Source organism: Engraulis encrasicolus, chromosome 3, assembly GCF_034702125.1.
Source record: "Engraulis encrasicolus isolate BLACKSEA-1 chromosome 3, IST_EnEncr_1.0, whole genome shotgun sequence".
Classification (NCBI taxonomy): Eukaryota; Metazoa; Chordata; class Actinopteri; order Clupeiformes; family Engraulidae; genus Engraulis; species Engraulis encrasicolus.
The window spans coordinates 54,259,577-54,265,630 of record NC_085859.1 but is presented as its reverse complement, the minus strand read 5'-3'; the positions used below and the strand labels follow the sequence as shown (position 1 = coordinate 54,265,630).

Sequence of the window (6,054 nt, the reverse complement as noted above, 5' to 3'; positions counted from 1 at the left end):
GTGTGTGTGTGTGTGTGTGTGTGTGTGTGTGTGTGTGCGTGTGTGTGTATGTGCATGTCTGTGTGTGTGCATGCGTGCCCTTCTGCGTGCCCATCTGCGCGTGTATCCACTCAAACCTGGTTCATCAGTCATTCACCCAGATGTTTGTTCCCTTTTCTTTATTTCCATTTCGAATGTCATTTCAGGACCATCTCACATCCTGTCTGCTGGTGCAAATGCATTACACGCCTGGGCCACTGCAGCTAAAAGCTTACATGAGCTTTTAACCTCAGAAAAATGAGACCTGAAAGTTTCTTCACATCACTCTGTCTTCCTTCTGACCTCCCCATCCTCATCCTCCTTTCTTCATTCTACTCCCCCAATCTTCCTCTTGAACTTCCCCCTCTCCTTCTCCCTTATAACTCTCTCTCTATCTTTTCTCTCTTCTCTCTCTCTCCCTCCCTCTCTCTCTCTCTCTCTCCTCACCCTCTTCTCCCTCCCTTCCTCCAATACTTCTCTACCCCATCTCTCTTTCTCTCTCTTTATCCTCATCCTCTTCTCCTCTCTCTCCCTCCATCAAATCATTTACTTCTTCAATTTCTCCTCCTCCTCGTGATATGGAGGATGAGGCAGCAAAGCAACCTCAAAACATCAGGGAAACTCTGCCATATTTGACTTTAGGGACCGTGTTCTTTTCGTTGAAGGCCTCAATTTCTCCTGCTAACTCAAATGAATAGAGGACAAATAAATGAGGCCTTCAATGAAAAGAACATGGTCCCTAAAGTCAAATATGGCAGAGTTTCCCTGATGCTTTGAGGTTGCTTTGCTTTGTTGATAGTCTGTAGACTATCAACAAATTTTGCAGCATAATGTAGGAGTCCACCCCTGAATCCTATAGAAAACCTATGGAGAGATCTCAAAATGGCAGTGTGGAGAACGCACCCGTCAAATCACCTCAAGGATGGTCCAGCAGAGCGTTGTAGGAAACTCATTGATGGTTCTCATAAGTGGTTGTTCGCAGTTATTTTGTCTAAAGGTTGTGCTATCAATTATTAGGCTGAGGGTGTCAATACTTCTGTCCGGCCCATTTTTGGAGTTTTGTATAAAATGGTCATTCATTTGACTTTTTTTTCATTCTCTTTTGGGCAAGACAAACAAATGAAGATATTAATAACAAAGCATTTGTGATTGCAATCATTTTCTGGAAGAAATACAATACCTTTGGCCAGCACTGTAAGAACCGCTTTTAACCACGCTACTCTGTGCACTTTATGTCCTGTTTCCACAGCGCACTTTTCACCCCTTTGCACACCTGTGACTTCGCTTTGAATGTCTGGATTTTACTGGTCATGGATGAAGCACTGTAAACCTTTTACCTCGAAGATGTAAACCTTAATAAACGGAAGCAAACAGAAACATGGATATACTTGAAGCCTTTTGTACAACGGCGCGTCGAGCAAACTTTTTCCCTAATTCAGCTACTCGGTGACTAAATATTTGTTTGATACGTCACCACAACATTGAGCAAATTATTGAAATCCCCTGCGTTGACAGCACAGGCATAAAAATCCATAACAATGCTTTACTTTGTAGATTTGCTTTTGTCCACCTCTGGGTGAGGTAGCCTATGTGATATTCCACATCAGACTAATCCAATTAAAATGTGGATATCTTCAAGAGAGGCTTAAACATCCAAATGTCTGCTGACAATGTACACAAAAATGGTCAAAATAGTCTCAAAACATTTTCAAAACATCTGAGGACATTTGTTTGGGTGAATTGCTTTGTCTAGACAGCCTACTGCAAAACAAAGCCTTAAAGGACTTTAATCCCCCTTTAGAAACTCTCTAAGACTCCCTCTGCACAGTCTCCCTGTATCAGCTGTCACCATAGAGCCAATATGAAGCGTGTGTGCTGCGTGTGGTGCCTCTCCACTAAATTGAATTACAAATCCAGTTTGTTACATCACAACAAGTCATTGTCATGAGAGATGTTTTGCTTTCGGGAACAGTAAAAATCCAATTATTATCGCCATTAAATATTCCCCCCTCTTATTTTTCTCTCTTCTCCCATCTCTTGAATCAAGCTATTGATCATATTTTTATTTTATAAATCTTAATTAGGGCTGTCATTTTAACGCGTTAATTCGATAATTAATTACAAGGCGCATTAACGCGTTGTAAAAATTAATGGCATTAATTATTTATGGGTAGACATACGTTCTAAGCGCATGGCGTGGCAACTGAATTCACTCACTCATGCTGTGATAAATACAAGCCGTCCGTCAACTTCTAAAGCTAAAATACAATAAATACAACAAATACAGACACTTTTCTGTCTTTTTTCATGAACAAAAGCATATGTTTGTATTTTTTTTATATATATATATTTGAATTATTACGAGATATGCCAGTTGACGCTGCATTGCTGCGAACAGCTGTTCAGTTAAAAAATAGCTGTGGACCAACGACGTTTTCCTTCAATTAACACAAGCAATCAGACAATCTACAGCTTAAATACAACTAATAAAATAAAATACAAAATGTGGTGTTTTTCCCATTATCGATTTGTCTATTTGATAACTTTTAGAAAGCATTTTATCAGGAGATGTAAGCTACAAGTCTGCGCTCGGCAGCTGGTTCATCTGATATGAATATAGGCGCATTTCAAGACAGTTTATCATTTGATTTGGCCATGGCAGTTGTATAATAGTTGGACTTGTGGTAGGCCTACTTAAATCTTTCATACAACTATAGCCCAGCATACGAATGCATTGACTGTTCAGGCTTTGAAACACACGACGCAAATATTTGTGTTCATGATGTGTGACCGCGGTAGCCAAGCTACTACATAGAGCCGACCGCAATTTCAGCAGAGGTTTCTGCTCATCGGCAGAACAACACTTGTATATTCACTACAACATCAAACCACTTGATAGATAATCGCTACCTTTTCCACGCTGCACATAAGAATCAAAATATTACAGGCTCCGAAATTACCCCATGACACAGTGCAAGTGTCCACAGCGCAGAGTAGCCTAGCCTATAGGGATTTCAATTTGACAGCACAAAGTCATCGCAAGTGCTGGAAGATGATCTTCTCAAGTTGGGTTGTGATTACAGCGATTTGAGTGATACATGCCACGTTCAGAACAAAATAATACCACTGTGCCACAGATGTCAAGTTGACAACTTTGATCGCTAACTTCCACTGACACCTCAGGCACACGTTTTCTAGCTTCAACCAATCGCTATAGCCTACAGAGATAGGATGTCTTACCTTTCGTGCAGATAGTTTGGAGAAGTTTACATCAGTCAGTCTTTCTTGTCCTGTCTTATATCCATAGAATATTTTGGTGTAGAATCAATGTTTAGTCCAAGCAAGGGTTATTGGCTAGCTCAGTGCAGTTATCATTCCTGGCTAATCCAGCTCCCCAAAATGTAAACAAAACGTGAATGAATGCACGTCATCTGTTTCATCAGGGGGTGTTCCCATTTCCTTGAACTCTGACCTTTTCTGATAGATAGATAGATAGATAGATAGATAGATAGATAGATAGATAGATAGATAGATAGATAGATAGATAGATAGATAGAGCAGGAGACGTAGCTGGCCTAAAAGCAGCAAGGGCAAACCTGTCCCAGGGCATCAGGAAAGCAAAAAAGGAATACTCGGACAAAATAACAACACACTTCAAAGACAGCAGAGATGCACAGAGCCTGTGGCAGGGCATACAGGCCATCACGGACTATAAGCCCGCACCACGAAGCTGTGACAACAACACCTCTCTGCTAAACGACCTGAACAGTTTCTTTGCCCGTTTTGAAGCACAAAATGACACTCATCCACAGAAAACTCCCCCTCCCCCCCATGATCAACCCCTGTACCTGTCCTCTGCCAGTGTGAAGAGGACACTGGCCACCATCAACCCACGCAAAGCAGCTGGCCCAGACAACATACCTGGCCGAGTGTTGAAGGATTGTGCAGAAGAGCTGAAGGATGTCTTCACAGACATCTTTAACATCTCTCTGGAGCAAGCAGTCATCCCATCACTTTTCAAAGCTGCTACCATCATACCCGTGCCGAAGAAATCATCACCATCATGCTTCAATGACTACCGTCCTGTAGCACTGACGCCCATAATCATGAAATGCTTCGAACGGCTAGTCCTGTCACACATCAAAGCCACCCTACCCCCCACCCTGGACCCCTACCAGTTCGCATACCGAGCCAAGCGATCCACGGAGGATGCAATCTGCTCTGCCCTCCATCCAGCCCTCACCCACTTGGACAATAAAGACTCATATGTGAGAATGCTATTCATTGACTTCAGTTCAGCATTCAATACCATAATACCACAACAACTCATCAGAAAACTGGACAAACTAGGTTTCAGCACCTCCCTCTGCAACTGGCTGCTGGACTTCCTGATGCAGAGACCACAAGCAGTACGGGTAGGGAATAACACCTCAAGCACCCTGACCCTGAGCACGGGGGCTCCGCAAGGTTGTGTTCTCAGCCCCCTGCTGTTCACGCTGCTGACACATGACTGCACAACGACCCACAGCACTAACCATCTAGTGAAGTTTGCGGATGATACAACACTGGTGGGCCTCATCACTAAGGGCGATGAGACCCACTACAGAGAAGAAGTAGACCTGCTGGCCAGATGGTGCAAAGACAACAACCTCCTGCTGAATGTCAACAAGACCAAGGAGATTGTTGTCAACTTTCAGAGGGTCCAAAAACAACTGCCACCACTGACCATCGACGGTGATGCTGTGGAGAGAGTGAGCAGCACCAAGTTCCTTTGAGTGCACATCAGCGACGACCTCTCTTGGACCACCAACACTACATCACTGGCGAAGAAGGCCCATCAGCGTCTCTACTTCTTGCGCAAACTAAAGAAGGCAAGTGCTACACCCTCCATCATGACAACATTCTACAGAGGAACCATAGAGAGCGTCGTGTCCAGCTGCATCACAGTGTGGGGAGGAAGCTGCACGGAGAAAAACAGGAAGACACTCCAGCGTGTTGTGAACACAGCGAAGAAGATCATTGGAGTACCACTCCCCTCCCTGCAGGACATTTACACCGCACGCCTCACCCGGAAAGCACTGATGATCATCAAAGACACAAGCCACCCTGCACACAAACTGTTCAGCCTCCTGCCCTCTGGAAAGAGGTACAGGCGCCTCCGTTCCCGTACCACCAGGCTTGCAAGCAGCACGATGCATCAAGCAATCAAGATACTGAACACTCAATCCACTCTCCCTTCACTGTCAGCCTCTAGCCAGCCAGGCCACTGACAATGCTCCCCCCCCCTCATCCCCACCACCATATCTGCGACTGAACATTCCACCTGCACTACTACATCTGTGACTGAACTTTCAACCTGCACTAACTCAAAACATACACATGCACACACACACACACACACACACACACACACACACACACACACACACACACACACACACACACACACACACACACACACACACACACACACACACACACACACACACACACAAGCACACTGCACTTTCTGCACTAAACCCAAACATACACACACTGACACACAACTCATACTCACACACATACACACACACACACACACACACATACACAGGTACACACACACAGACGCACACCGCACTTTCTACCTGCACTAAACACACACACACACACACACACACACACACACACACACACACACACACGCACACAAAACACATACAAACACACACACACACACACATACTGCTGCTGGTGTATTTAATAAACCTTTTTTTTTTTTTTTTAAATTATTTATTTTCTTCAAATGCTACTATTACTATGTCAGAACGCTATAAAGGACTTTTTAGAAAAAGCACAACAAAATACCTCCTCTTAATGTATGTTCTCTACAAGTCTTCTGTTGTCCAGTCTTGCACTTTAAATGTCTGTATGAGCAATGTCTACGTCCATACTGTCTATGTCCATGTATGAGTACTGTCTATGTCTATACTGTCTATGTCCTTACCTAGATTAGTCTATGTCTGCATGGGAGAGCAAGAAACGCAATTTCAAATT

General features: G+C 43.7%; 1 long non-coding RNA gene across 1 annotated transcript in view; it reads left to right on the top strand.

Moving 5' to 3' along the window:
• The window catches only part of LOC134446380 (uncharacterized), a 15,878-nt gene extending 14,499 nt beyond the window's left edge, over nucleotides 1-1,379 (top strand). Inside the window, exon 3 of the long non-coding RNA XR_010034410.1 lies at nucleotides 1,268-1,379. This is a non-coding gene — a long non-coding RNA (uncharacterized LOC134446380). The remainder of the gene's footprint in view (nucleotides 1-1,267) is intronic.
• Nucleotides 1,380-6,054: the final 4,675 nt, after the last annotated feature.